We start from the raw sequence: 22,597 nt of genomic DNA, 5'->3' as shown, positions 1-22,597 counted from the left end.
CAAAGACCAAACCCTGTCTTCCTAAAATGAGATTTCAACAGACTTCAGCTTGGATGCAGAGATGTGGCCTGCAGAGATTTCACCTCCCAGCCTGCAATATTCCATCTCTATTCAAGTGGCTGGGATAAAGACTGAGCTGGGAGCTATAGTATTAATATGATACCCCCAATATTAAAGTTGAGAGCAGCAGAGGGAAGCATTACTGAATATCCTGGGTCAGATTGACCCCAGGGACAGCTTTCTGGCATATGGCCCAGTTTGAAGCAATTACACTGGAGTAAGATCTAAGAGGGGATTCTCTTCATTGTGAACTTTGCCAGTCAACTGGCTGTGCCCACATCATTTCAAGTTCACATGAGGAATGTCAGAAACACTCTTGCAGGGCAGCTAATTCAAAAACTGCCTCAAAACTGTGCTCCAATATTTACGCGCAGGTTGTGCCAGTGTCACAACAGGGTGCCTTTGCAAGGGAGTATCGTGGTCTCCTCTAGCAATCACAAGCTCAAAACCATATTGGGCGCTGGCAAAGCAGCAGTTTGTGTTCTTCAGAGTAACTTAAGCCACTGAAGCCCTTGGTGACATACCGCAGACATCCAGGTCTTATCCTACTGCCCTGATAAGTCAGCAACTAGGGAGGAGAGCAAAAGGCTTACAGGGCACATACAACAGCCCGGCACTGGGAAAGATTTGGGTGGACAGTTTCACAGTGAGACAAGCCTGCTTTTCCATATTCCTAGTCCATCTTCCTGCCTGCCCCTCTCCCTCCCCCCACTCGTCCTTGACTCAAACTCTGTAACCCCAGCCATCATCGTTTCACCCCCAAATTATTCAACCTTCAGTAACAATCCTGTAGACTCAATTTCACAGTCCCCCTGCAGTTAAGTCACTGAGGAAGGCAACATAGACTCTTAATTGCCTCTCTCTCTTTCCATTGTGTCCAACCCAGCGCGTGCACACTCTCTCAAAAAACCTAGTGCAGAGACGAATCAATTCCTGGCGCACACAGGCCAATCTAAGCTCTAGGAACAGAGCTAAAAATATCCATTTAATCATGAAAAGCAGCTGAGACCTGCCCCGTTTCCACCTCCTTCCCGATGGCTGCTTGCTGCAAAGCCACACGGCTTTCGGAGGGGCAGAACGTAGGACTGTTATAAACCAGCACAAGTGGCCAAGAGAACGGTCCCACTGACATTATGCCAGTGCCCTGCCAAGCAGAGATGGTGGGTATGTGGAAGGCATTCGCTGGGGGTTGGGAAAGAATGTTTAAAGCAAAAAGTGGCCCAGTCAAATGTTAACTTGAAAATATGCCATGTTGTATGGGTGTCTCAGTCAATGTGCCCCAGTTATTGAGGGGAAAGAGGAATCTTCTCACTACTGACCCTCTTCTGTTCCAGCTGCACCCCACTTCCCACCCTGCACCAGACAGGGTCTTATGCCCTGCACAGAAACCTGCCTGGCTAATGCAGGGTATTTGAAATTAGTACTTTGTTTGACAACCCTGAAAGCTGAAGGCCTCACCTCTGTACAAGGAGTAGGCACAGCCCCATAGAGGAAGCCTGAGCTTCCCACACACCAGTACTACCTATTGCAAATGGAGTCTCCCCCTGCACTTGGGTGAGTATCCATCAGACTCGAGGCCTATTCATACTATGATTCTGACTCTGCTTAAGTCAGTGGCCCATCTCCCAATGACTTCAATGGAGCAGGCTCTCAGTCCTTCCCTTCTGTGCTAGGGGCACCAGCTCCTGTCATGCTGTTTACCGCAAGTCATTAGTTGGTAATAATTTCTGCCTGCCTGTACCAATGGCCAAGGAAGAATTTAAACCTAGACATGAAAGGTAGGACACAATTCTTGCTGATATTGGTTAATCAGTGGGTGTTTACTGATGCAAAGTGAAGCAAGTTTGTTTATACAGTGAGTGAGTGCATTTCAGATCAGACAAATGTTTGAGCATCTGAGAAGCCGTGGAGAGAGAAAAACATCCCAGGCACTGCCTTGAAATGCCCTAAATAATCTTTTCATGATTCAGCAAATGGAAGCAAAATTGACTTCACAAGAAATGGGAGAGAGCGCGTCACTATTTTGTTAATTGGGATAATCTGGGTTTACTGATCCAGTTCCTGAGGCGGGGGAATGGGACTGTGTGTCCTGTCTGTATTTTCCAGCTTGGTTGAGGACACTGTGTTCCATAAGCACTGAAGGGTTAAGCCCTTCCAGCTTCCTTTTCTTTTTATCAATACCTCCCCAGGGGCTTGCAAGGTGGAGCAGCTACCAGGAGCATACTCAGTGGATTTCATGTAGTTGGGCACCAGGGCCATGAACAGACACAGACCCCAACTGCGCACTATAGCAAGGCTATAAGTACCTTCACACAGCAGCCCTTGTTCTGTTCAACACAGGGCAAAATTCTACCAAGCAACAGAGAAATCAGTTTCAAACAATCAATGCCTCTGAAAGTACTTTCCCCATCACCTGTCCTTCTGGCAAGACTGTCTCTGTATGGTAGGGAGCACCCTCGTGCCAAAGGATCCCGGGTTGTTGTTTTTTTACAGCTGCAGGGCCAAGCCCCCTTGCCTGGCTACCCCAATGGAGTCAATGAGCCAATGATTCAAACAAGTAAGGCAAACAGGATTGGGCCCATTGTGACACCTCTAGAATGCACCATCACATCAACAGAGTCCATCAAACGCCAGAAACAAACTGCCTAAGAGTGGAAAGGAGAAATGCTGACCAACCACACCAGAGCAAACCCATTCTGAGCTGCAGGATCTTTAAAGTTCATGCAGGCCGGCCAGAGCCTTGACTTTCAACTCCTTTCCCCACAGGCCTACCACACTAGAAACTGCCCACATTCATTTAGAAGGACAAAGGTCTAGGCCAGTAGTCACCAGCCGATCAGGATCTACGGGTAGATCTGACAGGTGATCCTGACTGGTTTGGCTGGGAGGCTCTCAAGTGCTGGCACTTCAGTTGCCCCTCCACCCCCTGTCATGCTGCTCCTGCCCAAAGCTTCAGAGCTGCCCCCTGGAGCCTCCTGCTTGTTGTGCAGGGCAAGGTTGTCACGCTGCCCCCCTCCTCTGTACCCCATCTTCAGAGTGAGGGGGCGGGGCCTCGGTAAAAGGGTACAGCAGGGGTATTTGGGTTTGAGGTAGAACCTGGACTGACAAATTCAAAAAGTGATCTTGTGCTTAAAAGGGTTGGAGACCACTGGTCTAGGCAAACCCCTGGGTCCAGGGAAGCAGAGGGTTTCAAACCAGAAGGAGCTTCAGATTTCCCTTAATCCAACCTCTTACCAGGGACACAGTTTCCTGCCTCTGCCCTCCCACTTCCTGCATCTGCTCTAGGATAGCTCTGGAGCAGTAGTGCCCTTTGGGCCTTCAGATTCCCCCCCATTACTAGTTATGGTGCAGGTTCCTTCTATGTTTCTTGTTTCTGCCCCCAGAAAATGTCTGTTTCCTAAAACTGCTGACTCCCTCCAACCCCCAAATCTTCCCATGGGAACAGAGGCAACCGTTTTTATTTTTAGAAACCCCCTTTTTGGATACATTATCCATTTAAAAAGCAAAACACTCAGATTCTCCTGTTCCCTTTGATATGCCACCAGGAAAAAAAACCCATGGTGTTGAGAACATAAGGAGCAGCTGACACCTGCACTTGGGACATCTTTTGATCATCTCTACAGATGCGACACGTACCCATCGCCAACAGAGCTGTGTAAAAATAAATTCCTGCAACCTGATGCCTCCTTGGAGTGCTGAGCTGCCTGGCTGGCAGTGGGTTGTGGGGCCAGGGAAGAGAATGCAAGCAGTGTCTCGGTACTGCCATGCTGCTTGACTTGAGTCCCATTCCAAGGGGCTGGCTAGCACAGAGTGATGGGAACCACAACTTCATAAGCAGCTCAGGCTGGAAGTGCCCAAAAGTCATCCTGGTGCGTAGAGGGCCCCATACATGACAAGTGGGAAGGGCCTTAATTCATTTCCTAGCAGACACAGGGCATAAACCACTACCACAGCCAGCTCCTTCACTGGCAACCTTAACAGGGGAGCCAAGGACTGAATGCACTCATTGCTGTGGCAACCTGTTATCCAGGTCCCCTTTGAGGTTTGGTAGAAAGAAGATGACACTGCCAGTGTGAGATCAGCTCCGACAATGGCGGATATGTCTCCAGGGGATGGATCAATCCCAGCACTCTTGCCTAGGACAAAGTTCACTTGAGCAATGAGAAAAGAATCCCATTTTGGCTGCTTGCCATGGAGAAACAGAACAGAGGCACTTAGCAGGAAGGCAGGTGATAGTATTTTCAATTCTTCCCTTCCCCTCACCCTAGTCAGGGGGAAGGGAAATGGAAGGTAGGACATGGCTATGCTGGGTCTGGTGCCCATGGGAGACTGGATCTGGGCTGGTCTAGCTTTCCCTTTTCCCACTCAGTGCCCTTCCCGCTGGCTTGGGGGAAGGAATAAACTCTGGTCTAATTTCACTCAGGAGTTTATAGGGAAAACAGCCGTTGGTTCTTGGCATGTCGCCAGCAAACACCAACAGGGAGAGACTTGAAAATTCTGAGCCATCCATCAGTCCAGACACATGGTTCACATGCATCAGAGCGCAGCAAAGTTCAGAGTCTTGGCCAAAGGATTTGAGAAACAACCAATCCCCCCTCTATATCCACAGAGGAAATCCATTTGATTTCAGTGGGACTGGGAATCAGGGCAGTGTCCCCACACCACAGTGGAATTCACTTCATTTTGGAAAGGACTCCAGATTCTCATAACCCACTGAGAATAGGTGTAACTTCTGGCAGGCTATTTGCAGCACTGTGTAGGAACCATGAGAGAAATAACCACATGACCACAAAGATAGGGAGGTGAAGGCATAAGCAAAACTTTGAGGGTAACTCAGAAATATCTATATTCATGTTTCTGTTTCTCACCTAATGGAGGGATTTTGAAGTGGGATGATGGGATTTGTGCTTGTCAAATTCAAAATCCTACATAATGACCCTAGCCATGACCGCCTGGCATGTGAGTAACAAGGCTACTGAAGAGCACCCACTAGCCTGTCCAGAATATCAGACACAATTTCAGTGGCTCACATGACAGTGACTTTAAGATGGCTTCCATAGTTTTCCTAAAATCGTGAGTTTCCTGCATGCTCCTTTCTGGGAGAAGAGATCTGAATTATTGACTGAAGTAGGACAAAAGCTGCCAATCGACGGATGTACGTTACGAAGAGCTTTAGGGTGGCTAGAGCACTGAAACTATTATTAATTCACTGTTAAGCACTGGGAGCAGCTCCCTGCTGTGAGGTGCTTATAACTGAAATAGAACACACTGGCAGACTCAGAGGCAGTCTCTGTCCTAGAGCATTTTGTATTTGTTTTTTAATTCTCATCCAGGGTTCAAATATTCACAGGGCAGGAAGTGTTTTCCCTAAGGTTCCACAGACTGAGGTGGGTTCTGGGGAAGGGTTTGAAAAGCAGGAGTGTCTCTTCTGTGCATGACCATGCAGAGTGCCCACACTTCCTTTGAGTCTGTGATGTACAAGCTGCCCAGGGCTTAGCCGGAATTACCTTTACAGAGAGATGAACAAGGCTCATGCATCAAAATCCAAGAGAGCCAGTTCTAGAACTAAAGAGGTGAAAGTTCAGTGCATTCTCAGAAGGGATTCTTTCCATCATTCACAAGGGCCAAATAAAGAACATGGGCTAGATTCCCAGCTGGTATAAACTGACAGCTCCACTCAAACCAAAGGAGGAGATGGCCCTTACTTTTACCTACTGTGTAATCTCTCTCTCTGCGTGATTCCCTCCTCCTCTCCTCTGCCACCCCAATATGCACTCGGTGCAGAGTCTGGTCAAGAGCTGTCTAAAAAACTAGGCGGTGCCAGCTGTCCTGTTGGCTTCCTCGATGCAAGACAGAAGGACAAGCTAGTGGTAAGGTTAGTGGCCTGCCTGACAGTGCTCACTAGCACAGCCTGCCAGCAATCTTGAGTGCTGTTGAAGAAAAAAAAACAATACTGGACGTAATTGCTGCGGGCTGTTCCAATGGAGATGGTAGGGCTGGTAAAGGCAGCCTGGGCTGCTCGGACATGCCAATTTCCTTGATTGCTGAATTCTTTGGTTTGTAGCAGAGATGCTCCATTTACCAGGGCTATGTCTCAAGAAGTCCCTGATGCAGCAGAGCTTTGACCAGAACTCTAATCTGGATGCATGGGGAAGAGAAAGTCTCAGTTCTCTTCACCAGCCTGGAAGGGAACACTTATCTGGAAAGATGATGTCTCTGAACATCCTTCTTCTAGAGCTCTCTAGCCCATGCAGGAGGCCTTCTCTCAAAAGCTACGTGAAATGTTTCCCTGAGACCAATTGCAATTCAAATATTGGATTAACAAGGCAGGGAATCTTTCCCCTTTTTTCAAAACTGCATGTGAACTTTGGCTGTACACATGAGACAGCTCCACAAAGGCCTCACTCTTACTCGGACTGTGGCAGGCTTCAGGCCTACATCCAGGGCATTGAATATATTGGCTCCTTCAAACCAGGTTGGATGAGCAAGAAAAATTGGTTCTGCAGCCTCCTCACAACAGCTCAGGAGGTATCCTCTCTTAGAAGCATGGAGCCTAACTCATTTCTACCCCACCAGCCAGCTCCAGGGAACAGTGCTCAGAGGGCACAAATGGGACTTCGCCTGCAAGGCTCAGGATTGGACCATGGGGGGAGGCAGCAGAGAGTTAAGCCATCTGGAAGCAAACCACACACACCCTGCAGACTTCAGGACAAGCCTTGTGGGCTGTGCTTTTTTGTCTTCCTAACGCAGGCTACAGAAGAAAAGCTTTTTTAACCCGGCATCTTTCCAAGATAATAGCTGCACTCAGGCCCACGTCTGTAATCTGTGCACTTTCTTGGAAAGAAACACAATTCCTGTACTATTTCTACATGGTCTCTGAAGAATTGTAACTCTGTTACCACGTGGGCAGCTAAAATAGTGCCGGCCAGCATTTCAGGAGCACCAAGCCAGCTTCTCTACCTGCCACTGGAACCCACTGGGCAATCAAAGTTAATGCTTACCTGAGCTTTTAGTCTCTGAAAATGCTTACTACCAGGAAAAATGCCTTCCTCTCAGGGTGAGATATACAGAACATCCATGAGGAAAGCTGAATCTAGTGGATTATTATCTACACTGCACTGAAGAACCCAGTGGAACGAGGCACATGTAGATCCTGTCTACACTGGGATTTTCTGCTCCCATGTAGCTAGTCCAGTGTCAATACACTGCATAAGTCACACTGCACACTAGTGTAGTGGGTCTGTTATTCTCAATATCATTAGAATTACCCTGGTGTGAATTTTTCTAGCCCAGTAACTCCTAGTTCCAGCACCTTAAGTCAGGGCAAAGTACTTTGCAGTGAAGCTCAAAGTACCCTGGATAAGCACATGCAAATTGCATCATGTTTAGCGAGGCTGCAAAAGTTTAAGCTTCTAAAGTCTGCTGCTGCTAAAATGCTGCTGGACTGACTGTAACAGCTTCTCAATAACTTAATCCTGTTTAAGCCTCGAAGGTCAGATTTACATTGTCATTTGCATAAATGTCCCCAGGATGCTTTGCAATAGGCTTGTCATTCAAATGCTGCTTTACGGCTCTCTAGGCTGAACAAGAAAGAAAAGTGACAATACCCCCAGAGAAGCCAGAGGAAACAGCAACTCTAGCCAGAAACAAGCAACCATTTAGTCATAAAGAGCCACAGCTTCTGCAGTGACTCATCCATCCCCATACAGAGCAGTCCTCTCACAACTAAGCGCCTACTCAAAGCATTAAAAGAGAAATATATATTAGCACTGAGGAGAGCACCCCATATTAGCCAGTAATATTTTTGGTTGGGTCCCAAACCAACACAGGGTAAGAAAATCCACTGACCATGCAGGGTTCCTTCCAGAGAAGCACTCTGAGCTCAAGAGCTGGAGATAGCATGGAAAAGGTAGCACATGTAGGTCCAGGTGAATGTCTGTGTGAACGGCAGAGGAGCATTGCCCCCCGCTCTGGGTTGGTTCTAAAACTGACTGAAAATCCTTGCGTGGGGGTTTTGGTGAGCGCCGTCTGGGCTTACCAGGAAAATCCGTAATTACTGACAGTTTGAAATGCGGATTACGGACATCCAGGGAGACAGACACAGAGATTGTTTCGCTCTGGTGAACTTCTGACCTAGCTGTCGGGATGAGCTCTTGTGCAGTGTTTCTGGCCCACATACCTGATTCCAAGAGGTGCTGCTTAGCAGCCCGCTGGCCGAGACCTTCCAAGGGGCTGCTCTGCTGAAGGGTCTTGCTTTCTAGAACTAGCTGTGTAGCCCTGGTGAAGCATGTAAGGGGTGACTGGAGTGTGGGGCTAGTACCTATGTAGGTCTGATTTGTGCGTGCAGCTGCAGAAGGTTGTGTACACGAGGAGTGTGCTGAATCTGGAAACGGGGTACTTCTATAGACACCAGGTGCCAATCTCAGCTCTGGAGCAAGCATACCCAGTTTCCACTCCAGTAAAAGTGAGTCTACATTCCACCAGGGCTGAACTTGGCCCAATTAGCCTGTACTCCAGAGAGGTTATATTTGAAGCTCAAGTTCCCTGGGCCAGCAGGGACTGGAAGCTGTGCAGAACTAGCCAGCACAGCCCAGCATCTTGTGTCACTCCCGAGCAGCCACCTCTTCCTGGTGCTCAGAGCAGCATTCCCAGAGTAATGTCAGAGCTGCATCTGTCCTCTTCTCAGCCACTGCAGCTTAAGTCCAGGAGTGTCAGGGAAAGGCTAACGGCACCTGAAACAGCCCCACCACTTCAGAGCTGAACCAAGAGGTGCTGACGGAGCCTATGGCTTTTGCACCTCTGAAATGTGCAGCATCCCAAGCTAGGAACTGAATAGGCCAGGTCTCATTGCAGCCGTGTTATAAAAGATCAAAGAGAGGAAGAAATCATGCCACACCCCTACAGATTAGGGATATTAAATATTGGTTAATTGAATAGTCGAGTAACCTCATGAATTTTTATCAATTACTCAACTATTCTCTAGTCCCCGGGGGCGGGGCTGACAGCCAGTGCAATCCGGCCCCACTCCCAAGGAGTTCCCTGACACTCCGCACTGCAGCCTCTGTATTATCAGAGGCAGCAGCGTGGCATACCAGGCAGGAGCTGGTCCACAAGGGGGGCCAGTTTAAAAACCAGCTACCCTCATGGACCAGCTACCTGTAGTCCCAGTGCTGCTGCCTCTCATACAGGGGTGGCAAAAGCCTCTGTGCAGGGGGAGGAGGGCAGGGTTTGAGCTCCGGGACCCAGCATGAGTGAGAACTGAGACAGGCTGCCTGCCTGACTACCTCCTAATAACACTTTAAATGCAGAGCCGCAGCAGGGGTAGGTCCCTTACCTGTCATGAGCCATGACTGAGACATGCTGCTAGCCAGCCTACTAAAAAATGTACCGGTGGGGGGGCAGAATGCATGGAGTCTATAGCATTAACCTATAAGCCATAGCTTATCAGTTAATCGGTTAGCAGACTACACTATTACATCCCTACTACAGACAGAAGAGCAATCATTACTATCCTTTTCTGTCTGAGGCTTTCCCACCCTGATGGCTGGTGCGTTCACAAGAAGAAAGTTTGCAAACCCCTCCTAATCCAGGGGAGTTCCTCTGAGAGAAGCAACCTCAGCTTTATCTAACTGAAGGCCCCTTGCACACATCCTACACTTGCCAGCCCCCATCATCCACTCCAAGGAAAAGTTGCTGTCAGCAGAACCTTGCCGAGCTCCCGTGTACTACGGGAACCTTCAGCCAGCCTGTTATCAGCCTCCCCAAATGGGATTCAGGTCCCGGGCTATCACTTGGCCAAGGACACAGCTGTTCCACCTGTGCCCACCCCCTACTTGAGTCAAAATAGGCAGTGGGGGAGAGCAGTGACTGGTGCAGGGCAGCCCTGGAGATTGAAAAGTTATAAATACATGTAAATACAGAGAGAAGGCACCCAGCCAGGGCCATGAAGGTCACTGTGGCATGTGGCAGCAGAGAAGCCCTACAATGGCATTTGACAAAATGTCACTCCAAATAGGTAGCCGTGGTGTTGGATTGTGTCTTTTGTCAGGCTGCCCCTCTAGACGGCGGGTTATTTTTAGCCAAAGCCTCAAACACCAACAGCAGCCTGGGGAGGTGGCAAGAGGAGCTGGAGACCCAGCCTGTGCCACTTGTAAATTTAAATATCTGACTCCGGAGAAGGAGGCTGCAGGAATGCTGCCCTACTGGGCTCCAGAAAGGAGAGAGCGTGGAGAGAGCCCCCTACTAAGGGCTTCTGCTGTGCTCCTCTCCTGGCAGAATGCAAACCTGCCAACCAGAGACTGGGCCAGGAACCCCCAGAGGGTTTTGATCTATAAATGTGAGCGGCCAGTAAGCAGGAAGCTCTCTCATTAGACCTGCACTATGTTCCCCATTCCCCTTTCCCACCCCCCCCCCCCCACCCCCCGCCCAGGCAGGGACATGAAAGGAGAGGCTAAAAGCAATCCAACTAGTGGTGCAGGAAGCATAGTGTGAAACAGGATGCTGTCTCCCACACACGCCTGGATCTTCTTGTCCTTAAGCTAATAAGGAAAGAGCAGCCAGAATTCCCAGCTTCCTGCATCTGAATAAAGGGATGTCCATGATCTGATTCAGGGGAGGGATGGGGCCTTTGTACTTGTACTGTGCTTTTAATTAAATAATAACTTTTAAAGATTCAACATTGCTTGCCAAGAAAAATATAACAGCATTGTGTAGGACCTACACAAATAAATGTTAATGCTTTACCCTTCTTAGTGCTTTCCTTCTGAGAATCTCAAATGTCATTGCTCTTATTTGAGCTATCATAGCAGCCAGGAGCCTAAACATGGACCAGCCCCCTCTGTACAGAAGCAGAACATAGACCTCCTACCTGTTGTTCCTCCTGCAAGTTCGAATTAGGGCTTTAATTCGAACTACCAGGTCCCTGCCGCGTGTAGCCGTGGGCAGTTAGTCCGGACTAGTGAAATTTCAAAGTGGCGGCCGGACGGGAACATGCAAATAAAGCCTGGGATATTTAAATCCTGGGCTTCATTTGCAACTTCGAATGCCTACATTAGCCTCTCTAGTTCGAACTAGGGGGCTAGTGTACACATACCCTAAGATTATCTGTGTTTTACAGGTGGGGAAAATGAGGCTACGGTTGCCAGGTGTCTGGTTTTCGCCCGGACAGTCTGGTAATTACGTCTTTTGTCCGGTAAAAAACAAAAACAAAAAACCCCAGAAGATACCGGACATGTAAAGTGTCTTGTATTTTCTGTTTCTCTCAGACAGAATGCCAGCAAGGACATTTTTCCCTGCTGTGTCTGGCAGGGGAATTTAAAGGCACAGCGACCTTCTTTTTTCTCAACAAGTTTGGTCCCCCTGTTTTTGCTCAACTAATTTTTTTCCCTGCCAGTTTCAGGATTTTTTGTGAAAGTATCTGGCAACCCTAAATGAGGCACAGAATGACCTGATGTCTCAAAATGGATCAGTGTCAAAGGTGGGAACAGATGTCAGATTTCCTGACTCCCAGCCCTGTGCTGTAGCCCATAGTACAACTCCCATAAACACATACAATATCCTTGTGTCCTTTGCCTTATAGAGAAAAGGACAGCACTGAAAAGTACCACAAGATATGAGCAATGGAAAATATTAAACATTAACTTAACCTGCAAAGTACTTTTTTATAGTTTTATCTTTGATCTGAAGGAAGATGGAAGTAATTGCACTAAAGCATCCCCGAGTCACACCATACATCTCAGAATGAAAAAAAAAAAGTGGCTTAAAATACTGGTAAAACATGCTGATAAACAAGGGTGAAGCAGATCATTTCTAAACAAAGGTGTGCTGAGTTTGAGAAGGGTTGAAGGAAAGTATATTGTCATAGTCCAATTTTATTACTATATACATTTCAACTTCCATTTATTCATATTTTTCCAAGCAATACCATCCATTGTTTCGCTGTGTTAATAATGAAATGCACTGTCAATGAGATGAGGTATATTAAGGGGTGTTAATGGATAACTGTTTAAATCAAGAGTGAGGAACCTTTTTTGGGTTGGTGGCTACTGACCCACAGGAAAAAAAAAATCCGTCAGAGGCTGTACACAAGTGAGACGCAAAAAAACCCATTTCCCTCATTACCCTTGCACATCAAAGCCTTGGGGGTTCCTGGCTAGTAGATTTTGTGTGCTCCAGCTCTGCGGGGGGATGGCGGGGAGGCTGGATCACCAGCACAGGTACCTCAATGCTGAGGGAGTAGGGGGAGCCCTGATCCTCGAGGGCCAGATTCCAGGTGAGCCAGGGGCCACAAGTTCCCACCCCTGTTTAAATTAGGATTGCTAGATGGTTGAAACAAAAATACCAAACACCGCCCCCACAAAAGACAAAACAAAAACACCACCAGGAAAAAATTCTGTCGAAGGGGAAAAAACGGGGGGGGGGGGGGGGAAGGGAGACCAAAGTTGTTAAGGGGGAAAAAAAAAAAAGGACAAAAAAGGACTCCAAGGACTTAAGACAAAAAAAATAAAAATAAAACAGCATTAAAACAGCATGTCCCCTTTAAGAGTGAGTGCAGGGAACAGGGGAGCGATTGAGCACTAAGACCCAGGGGAAGCATTGCTTCCCCTGGGTCTTTTGGCTAGCAGCCATTTTGTGCCGGCAGCCTTGGGGAACCAGGTAAGCATGGGGGCTGGGGGTGCTGGGAGCCTAGGGGGGCAGAGCTTGGGGCGGGGAGGTGTCCAGTATTCTCATTTTTTTTACCAGACAGGAGCAGAAAATACCGGACTGTCCGGGTGACACCTGGCAACCCTAGCAACTTTAAATGGTTATCTGCTGAGCATCACCCTTAATATGTGATGCTTATTGGGTGATGGTTAACGGGTACCTGAGGAGCAGCCCCTTCCTGTGGCCCTGCCATGGGAAGAGGGTTGCTCCAGCCCTGCCAGGCTCCCCTCCCCCCGTGGGGCTGCCAGCTCCCAGACCACACAGGCTGGGAGCTGGCAGTCCCCGTGCGGGGTCCAGGAGCCATGGCAGCAGTGGCAGCCCCCACAGGAGGGAGAGGGAGAGAAGCTGCAGCAGCAGCCCCCTGTGAGGGGGCCGGGAACCACCACAGCAGCCCCCCGTGGGAGGGGGAGACTGGGAGCAACAGAACTGGAGCAGCCCTTGCCTGAGCTCTAGTCCGACGCTAGCAGGTGGGCCCCCCCCCACACACCGCTTTAATTGGTTAAATGCAGTGCCAACTGCATTTAATATCCCTAATATTTATTGAGCACCTTTCATTCCCTATTGCTTTACAAACTTAAACCAATATACCAATTAGACTATGTATGGGGCTTCATTCACCCAGTTCTGAAGTGCAGCCACTTCTCCAGTGGAACGTGGCAGCTGCTTAACAGCACGTGGCAACGCTGCACAACATGTTTAGACAGAGAAAAGAGGATCCTTCACCCGCTGAAGTTGCAGGAGTGAGTCAGGCAACACACAACTGTAAAAAGGACACTTCCTAAGCAGGAGATATAGAAAGTGGACCTCTTGCTTTTGCTGGCCAACTTGCCGTTGGCTCTGCCCTGATTTCCCTGGGATGCACAGCACTGAGGGAACAGGCTGTACAGGAGAGTGAGCACATTCAAATAAATACAATGCACTAACAAAGCCGGGGCAAGTATACCAGGAAGACAAAAGACCAACAGCTTTCCCCTGAGGTCCTGGGCCTTCCACTAGGAACGAGCTTGGCTTAAAAAGTCATCCTGTGTAGCCAGTGTATCTAGCCTATGTGGGCAAACACAACAACAATAGTCTGCCACAGGGGTGGGCAATAATTTTGGGACCACGTCACAAATTTCAGAAGTGGCTGCAGGCCAACCCAGAAGGGGCGGAGTTGAGAACTTCTCTGGTGGGTACGGTGACCTTATTTTCTGAACCAGCTGCAGCTAGTAAGAACAGTATAATTTAAATTATAAAATCGATTAAGCATTTTAACTCTCTCATGTTAGTTTATCAAACTTCATTTTAAATCAAGTAAAATATTATGTCCAACAAAATGTTTCAATTATTTTTTTTTATTTATGGCAGGGGTGGGGAATCCTTTTTGGGTCCTGGGTCACTGACCCACAAAAAAATAATCTGGAGACCACACAAGTGAGAAGCAAAAAAAAAACTCCTCTAAACCCCCAACGCTCACTGATGCGGTGAGGAGAAGGGCAGGGGGAAACTGAAGTTCAGGACTTCCCAGATTTACTTCTCTGGGGTTCTGGAATTAGTGCATTTTATGGACCTCCTTAAGCTCTGGGGTAGGGACAAAAATTAGGGGTACAGTGTGCAAGACAGGGCTCCCAGTAGGTAGGATAGAGATGGGGTGTAGGATCTGGGAGGTAGCTGGGGTTCAGTCTGGGAGTAGGGTATCTGGCCACATGGAGAGAGCAGGAACATGGGAGGGTTCAGTGTGTGGCCAGGAGAGAGGGTACAAAAACAAGGAAGGTGTCGGAGCAAGCTGGGGGTGCTTGGTCTTGGGGGGAGGGAAGTGACGGAATTGGGGTGGTGGGTCTGGACATGAGGGAGAACCTTACCTGGCTTCGTGCTCCCTTGCAGCAATGGCTGCAGCCACGCTGTCCTGGCCGCCATGGAGGGAGGCCCCACTTCCTCAGCCACGTGGTCCCGGAGGCCAGAGACATCGCTGCTGTGGCCACGCGATCCAGTGCTGGCCCCGAGGAGCACAGCCACAGGCTGCCTCGGAGGTGCAGCTACCGTGGCCACATGGCCCAGGACCAGCCCCGGAGACACCACTGCTGTGGCTATGCATCTCGGGGCCACCTCAGAGGCACCACAGCTTGTGGCCACCCCAGAGGTGCCACTGCTGTGGCTATGTGGCTTGGGGCTGCTCCTAGAGGCACCGTGGCAGCAGCGCTTCCAGCCTCTGGGGCCAGCCCCAGACTGCGTGGCCACAGAAGCGGCACCTCCCAGGCCGGCCCTGTTGAAGAGCCTCAGCCCCAGCACTGCCTCCAATCCAGGGGCAACGTAGAGCATGGAGGGGTGGGGCTGAGCCCCTTCTCATCCTCCTCCCCTGGTCCTGTAATTAGAAGGTGGGGCCTGTAATTGCCTCCTGGGCCAGATCAAAGCTGGCCGGATCTCACTCACTGAGAGGCTTTTGCCCATCCCGGCCTAGCACCACAGAAAAACAGCAACACGTTCAGTCCTAGGTGCAACAAGAGTGATAAAGACAGAGAGGGGTCTCTGTCACACACACACACATACACACACACCCTATTCCTCAGGCAGGATGCAACCTGTGATTGCAATCCCACCACAGCTGGCACAGCTCCACTGGTCAGAGAGCCCATCTCACCCATACTGACAAAAATGCAAAGCAAAGGGGGCCAATCCTGAAATCAAATTGCTGAGATTCTCAGACATGCCTCTGAGCCCTACTGGTATTTTCTAATAAATCCCTTGCTATCAGCCACACAGACGAAAGCAGGATAAATACACAGCAATAACAGGAACTATGTGCTGGGCAAGGCACAAAAATGTGAGTGGGAATTGGAATCTCAAAGAGGAGCAAGTTGGCTCAGGCAGCTGTAGCAACAACAGCTTGTGGGTGTGAGAGAGTAAGGAGAGATGATGTGGGTAGGGCTGGAAAATAACCAGGGGTGGTCAGGGGAATCTGTCCCACACAGGAGCTCTTTCCTACCCACTAGGCTTGACTGTCACCAGGATAAATTTTCAGGAGCTAAGGACAGAGATCTCAGCCACGAGCCCACAGCTGCAGAATCTAGCCCTGGAAACAGAGCTGAGATGGAGAGCCAACTCTTCAGTTCCAGTGCAAGATGCGTGCCTTGCATAGCCTTTTACCAGTAAGAATGCAGAGACTGTCCAAGGCTGAGACACGCCGGGGAGAAAGGAGGGATGGAAGAAGTCACCTGCACATATTGGGCTTTGTGTTTTGGTACACAGAAGCTCTGAATGAATGATTTCTGTAGAGTCCTGAGAATAAGGCAAAACCCAATTAATGCCAACCAGTATCTAGCTGGAGTCAAGTTTGCATAAACACAGAGGAAGGCCCTTGGAATCCAGCCTATTTTGACCTGGATCTTTTAACTGAAGACACATCTGATGCCATTGCTGCTGCTGCCCTGTGCCATGAGGGGCGTGAACAGCCTAGCAAGGCTTTCCACCCTTACAGCTTCCTCACAGTGACTCAGGAGCAGGGCTTCCTGCTCCATGGGTGAGCCTATTGGGTAGGCAAATCCCCTTGTGACCACCCCAGAGGCTGGAAGCCAGGAATCCCATGCTACAGAGCCAGATTAAGACCAATGAGCCAAAGCTTCTGCCCATCCCTTGCCTATAACTTTCACAACTGGCCCTCCCGTGATGGGCCAGAGGACAGTCCTCTGTATTCTTGAGGCATCTAGGAGGTTCCACAGCCCTTGTAAAATCAGCAGCTCCTCTCTGAGCAGGAACTGTCCACCTGATCCTTTTGGCTAACAGCACCATTCCTGCAATCGGTTCTCTGAGAGGAATAAGCCAGAGATGTCACCATGCTGGGGTGTCAGGCCCCAGCACCCTCTCATGCTGGGCCCCCCCTTCTGCTCCAAAGATGGGAGGATGCTGGGCCTATTTTCTCAAGACAGCTCCTTCCCAGGCAGCAGCCTGAGTTCTTTCCTGCACCTGCGTGAGTCATGGACGATTCCACCTCAATTCACTGATCCAGCCCGCACATCTGGAAAGCTGCAGGGAAAGCTCTGGCTGGAGCTAAGGATGTTATAACTAGCGGTTAATTGTCTAGTTGAGTAGTCGATGGAATTTCCATCGACTGCTCAACTAGTCGATAGGCACGTCCGCATTCCTTCTTTGAAATGTACAAGAGCCCCCACAGGGACTCTTGCATTTTTCAAAGGAGGACTGTGGAACTCCACGTGCAGCCTGGGGCCAGTGGGACGTCCCACTGACTCTGGACTACACACAGGCGTGCCAGCCCCAGGGGGACTCTTGTGCATTTCAAAGCAGCAGCACAGCATGGAACCCAGGGTCAGTGGCGAACTCAGAGTCCCCCGCTGTCCCTGGGCTCCATGCTGCGCTGCCACTTTGAAATGCCACACAGAGCTGGGGACTCCCCAGCTGATCCCAGGCTCCAGCGCAGCATTTCAGCAGAACCTGGATCAGCTGGGGAGTCCCCAGCTGACCCCAAGTTCCATTCCCCAGAACCTGGGGTCAGCTGGGGACTCCCCAGTTGATCCCGGGCTCCATGCGCGCAGCACCGCACAGCGGATCCTGGGCTCAGCTGTGTGGCACTACCCCCTTTGAATGCCACCTCGGTATTTCAAAGCAGCAGCGCCTCACAGCTAATCTCGAGCTCAGCTGTGCAGAGCTGCCACTTTCAAGTACCCCCTCTTCCCGCACCTTTGCTGCCTTTATCTGCCTCTGACTATCCAATGAGCATTTGCTTGTTGGACAGTCAACTAGTCTTTAACATCCCTAGCTGGAGCAGCACCAGACTGGAGGGGAATAAAACCAAACAAGGCAATGAAGCATGAGTCCTCAGCCAGAGCTGGGAGAGCTACATCTCTGCAGCACTGCCGAAAGCAGGGAGCGGAGTCTGACTAGCTCCACAGATGAGGGGGGCAAATATCTGACTCATTCAGAAGCTGACTATTAGCCAGGCCGGTTGGTCACAGAAATTCCCCCACTCGGGTACCTCCCTTGTTCTGAAAGGAACAAATGACTGAGAAATATTTTAAGATCTTCCTCATCTGACTATCTTGGAGCAAATGGCCATATGATGTAGTGGGTGGAGAAGGGCGACTGGGCGCAGTGCAAGGAGAAATCTGCAGCATCACTCTAGCTCAGGGCTGGGCAAAATACAGCCTGTGGGCCCTTCCAAGCCACCAGACTCAAGCCATGGATGCAGTGGGGAGTCTCAGGCAGGCTACTTGCCTGACCTGCCCCCTTTCCTCCCCACCACTCAGAAAAGAGGCTGCGGGACTGTTTGTCTTTGAACAACTGTTGTGAGCCTAGGAGGGCGGAGAGGCTTTGTATGCTGCCCCCACCCCCAGCACAAAGCCATTGGCTGCTTTCTGGCCAATAGGAGCTGCCTGTTAAACAGGCAGCAAAGCACTCCTCCTTTCAGGGTCCCAGATATTCACCGACCCACATGGCCACCACAGCTGGTGTGGGGGTGGGGTAGGGAGGAAGCCTTCCTGAGAAATCTGCTGGGCTGCTGGCCAGGAGTCGCCTAGGTAAGTCTCCTGGCCACAGCTGGGCTCTGGCACCCCAGTACCTCCCTCTCACAATGCTCTGCCCCTCCCACTCCTGCTCCCTACCCCACATAATCCAAACCCTCTGCCTCCCCTCAAGACCTTGCACTCCAATTCCCAACCCCAGGTCACAACCTCCTCCTACCTAGATCACAACTCAAACTCCTGCACCTCCTCCTGCACCCTAGTCCCCTACCTCAGGTCAGAACTGCCTCCTTCACCAAAATTCCCTCCCAGACCCCATATCCCCTCCTCCATCCCAATCCCTTACCATAAGCTCCTTTCTGCACTCAACCTCCATCCCAGATCCCGCACCTCTTCCATGAAGATCATGGAAGAGTGCAACCCTTGACCACTTTCCAAATTCTTGGAGTGACCCCCATGATCGAAAATTACTGCCCACTTTCTGCTTCCATAGTGGGCTTTGGTCATTGGATCCCTGCTTTCAAACAATCTTCTCCCACGTGGCACTGGGGCTCGCTGTCCTGCCAGCAGTCTGCAGGCCCCTCAGTGACTGTGGAGATCCTGAGAGCAGCTGTATTGTCACCCAGGGCCCTGTCTACCATGAGGAAGTTTAGCAAAAAATCTCTCTCCTCTTCCCCCCACACTGCTCATACCAGTTCAGCGGCAGTGTTGAGAGCTCTAGAATACAGGTCTCTGACACTGTAACCCTGTAATGCTGCTCCCAGCTGACCTAAGCAATGGTGTATAAAATGATGACAGAAGGCAGCGGACCCTCCACACTATGGCACCTAACACCACTACCCGAGGAAGAGCTGAATCAGAGCGAGTGTTTGTGGAAAATGGGTGAAGTTTCCCTACAGTGTGTGGTTAGAAGACACCACTTATTGCACCCGCAGATTTTCAGTGAGGCTCCCCCTGTCCCACCAGTGAGTGAACATAGCCTCTCACCCCAAGGACGTTGCAGTAACAAGGAGGGATGAGTGGAGGGTGATCTTTCCCCCCATTATTGGTGTGGTTGGGCAATTCCTCTGACTTTGAAGAAATGCCTAAGGTCCTGGGTGAGGAGCCAGGAAATACCGAAATGTGAATGTCACGGGGATTCAGATTCCCAAGTATACAACATGTGTGTGTGTCTCTGCCAGGATCATAATCATGTCTTATCACGCCATATGAATTCCCTATAAATCCCATGCCAAAGAGAGTCTGAGAAGGCTGTGCATGCAATGCCAGTTGTTTTGTATCCTGTCCAGCTTCTCACTCCAGCAGGTGTTCTAGAAAAAAAGGGGAGGGGGGAGAACTAGAGATGTGGGATTCCTGACATCTCCACCTTTGACTGAGATATGAAAGGAGAGTGCAGAAAAGCCAGCACCCCTTACATGTTATTTATATACAGGGCTCCTCTGGTTTGGGAAATGTAACACAGGACTTTGTGGGTAACATCCCAATCACGGGGCATACCGGTTCAGCACACAACCCTAATACTCTGTTCATTACAACCATAGGGAAAGGTTAACATTTTCCATTGCATTTTCTTGGATTTTTTCCATATATAGAACAGTTTCTATATTGGCAGACCAGCAGCACATATGGGGAGACTAGGTTGAGAACAGTTTGCAAACCCAGACCCTTTCCATGTGTCTGATGTAGTGGCAGATAAGCCACCTGCAGCTGTACAACAAAAGCTGTACTATCACTTTGTTTGGTCTATGGTTCATAATCTCTTGGATTCCATTAACTTCCCAAAGCAGCCTGCACCTTCTCAAATGTTGACTTCCCTTAAACCCAACCAGGACATTTAAACTGTGCTCTCCCCTAGCCTGCTTCCCTCCGGAAGCACTTGCAGTACATGTACTGGGAAGTTTGATGATAGCTAAGGCAGAGAAGAGAATCTCTCCTGGTTGCCTGTGTCATCCTTAGGTTTCTAAAGTCCCCTCATTGCGCTGAAGAAAATACAGAACCCTGTATTCACAGGGGCCTTGTCTACACCCCCAAGTTTTGTCCACAAACTTATGCTGACACCCAAATATTGACAAAACAAAACTCACCCGAGGGTGTTCACACTTGCTCTCTGTCAACAGATCATATCCACACTAGGGGCACCATCAGCGACGATGCAAGCAAAGCATTGTGGGAAGGCAGAGCTGATCCCTGCACATCTTGGGCTCCTAAAGGACCTGCAGCAAGGGATCGAGCCCCCCTGCACTCACCAGGGACAGAGGGAGACCTGGCCCCAGTCCGCTCCACTCCACCAGCTCCCAGCTGCATCACTCAGCTTCTTGCCACCAGTGTGTGGTGGGGGGCGGGATCCCTTACCCCCAATCCCTTTCTCTGAGCGACACAGCTGGGAGCCTGCTGAGCAGAGCAGCCTGGGGCTGGGTCGCTCCGCTTCCCAACTGTAACTAGTGAGTGCAGGGGTGGCCCTGATCCCTATCACTTGCTCTAGGAATCCAGTTAGTCCCTCGATCCATGTCGCTCAGGGGAAGAGGGCTTGGTGGAAAGGGTGGAACCGTCCCCTGCACTCAATGGTGGCAGTGGAGGAGGGAAGTGGAGCAATGCAGCTGGGAGCCGGGGGAGTGGAGTGGGCTGGGTCCAGGCTGCTCCGTTTCCTGCTGCTGCCACTGGTGAGTGCAGGAGAGCACCAGGTGCCATGCTAATCCCCATGCCATGTCACTAAGGGGAGGAGGAAGGAGGGGTAGGGGAAGAGGCGGAAACAGGGTAGAGCTGGGGCAGGGAGTTGGGGAAAGGGACAGGATGGGAGTGGGGAAAGATGACGCAGGGTGAAGTCTGGGGAGGAGTGGGGAGGTTGTGCTGGGTCCTGAAGCTCACTCAGCTGCCCAATACTTTCCAGAGCTTTGACAGGGGAGGGGCACATGTATGCAGGGCTGCAGAGATCAAACACTGAGCAGAGCAATCAGGGCAGGCACTGTGACAACAAGCAGCAGTGTCTACCCTGGCTCTTTGTCTGCAGTGAAGGGAGAGGAAAAGAAAAGTACCTGTCATTGGGATGGAAGTTCAAACTGGGCGTTTTTCCGAACAAAAGTCGCATTTCAGTGTGTGGGCTCTCACGCTTTTGTTTTCAAAAGGCAGCTTTGGTGACAAAACTTGGTAGTGCATACAAGGGTGTCATGGCCCGCGACGTGAGGAGATGGAGCGCCGTCTCCTTCGTGCTCATTGGGACAAGCACAGAGATGGGAGAAGGTTCACACTCAAGAAAGCACAAAGAAGATCTTAGCATCTTTTGTCCTTGGTAGCATTAGTGTGACCTCCAACGGGATGAAAACCCGAATGCACCTGGTGATAAGTACACACAGGCCCATTTGGTGTTCCTTGCAGCTGCAGTGCAAAGCAGTGAGTGCAAAGTTCAGAGAGGAATTCCTAGCGTATTTGCAGTTGAATGTGATCCTCTCTGGGGGATGGGCAATCTGGCCAGGTTCTGGCTAGCTGCACCAGGCACCAGCCCTGACAGACCTAAATCCAGCCAATTTCTAACTTTGTCTTCTCTTCTCCCCTTTCTCCAAGGGTAGGAGGGAGCTGGAATCTGGCCACACCCCCCAGGAAAAAATATACAAATGCCAAAACCTGGAAACAGAAACTTTTGGAAGTGAGGAAAGAGAAAAATTGTGAGCAGCTGAATGAACCCGAGCAACAAAGCTCCCAATTGCCCCACTGCTCCCTCCAAGCTCCATTCCCTGGATCAGCCCTGCTGGGCAGCACTACAGAAACCAACCCACCCCCCTTCAGGGCAGCCCTGCCTGCAATGTGCCAGTGTCCCTGCTCCCTCATCTCCCCTGGTACTTAAGTCCACTGTTTCATTTTTGTCTTTCCCATCCTAGAGTGAGGCCTGGCTTCATACCCTGGAAGGGGAAAGGCCACAGGCAGAGAGGGGCTGGTGGCAGCCAGCCCTCAGACTTGCAAAGAGCACCAGCAGCAATTTAAAGGGCCCAGGACTCTGGCTACTGCCACTGCTGCAGTAGCAGCAGCCTGAAGCCCAACACCCCAATGAATTACTTGGTCCTGGGGCAATTGCTCCCTTTGCCCCTTCCTCCCATCAGTGGTCTGACCCCTGCTATTACATCGATAGAATGAGGCAGAAAGGAAATGGAAGAAAGAGACGTTTTCCCCTTATTCTCTGTACACGCAAGACCCCTTTATTAGGCTACTGAACGACATTCGCTGCAATCAGCATTGCAGGCTCCAGTACTGCTCCACATAGCCCCAGCCAACTCCACGAGGGGCTGCAGCCTTTGAGCAGGAGCCCACCCACCAAGGCTGAGAAGACGCAGTTGCACAAGGTAGGCGGCCGGGAGAAGGAGCCACGTGGTGACACCTTTGCTGAGAGTATAATG

At 50.2% G+C, this 22,597-nt stretch overlaps 1 protein-coding gene across 2 annotated transcripts in view; it reads right to left on the bottom strand.

Moving 5' to 3' along the window:
- PPARGC1B (PPARG coactivator 1 beta) overlaps positions 1 to 22,597 on the bottom strand; it is a 103,627-nt gene that overhangs the window by 28,150 nt on the left and 52,880 nt on the right. The gene's annotated exons all lie outside the window — the stretch shown is intronic.

The sequence above is a fragment of the Pelodiscus sinensis genome, chromosome 16 (genome assembly GCF_052426305.1).
Source record: "Pelodiscus sinensis isolate ZL-2025 chromosome 16, ASM5242630v1, whole genome shotgun sequence".
NCBI lineage: Eukaryota > Metazoa > Chordata > Testudines > Trionychidae > Pelodiscus > Pelodiscus sinensis.
This window is presented reverse-complemented; position numbering and strand designations above follow the sequence as displayed.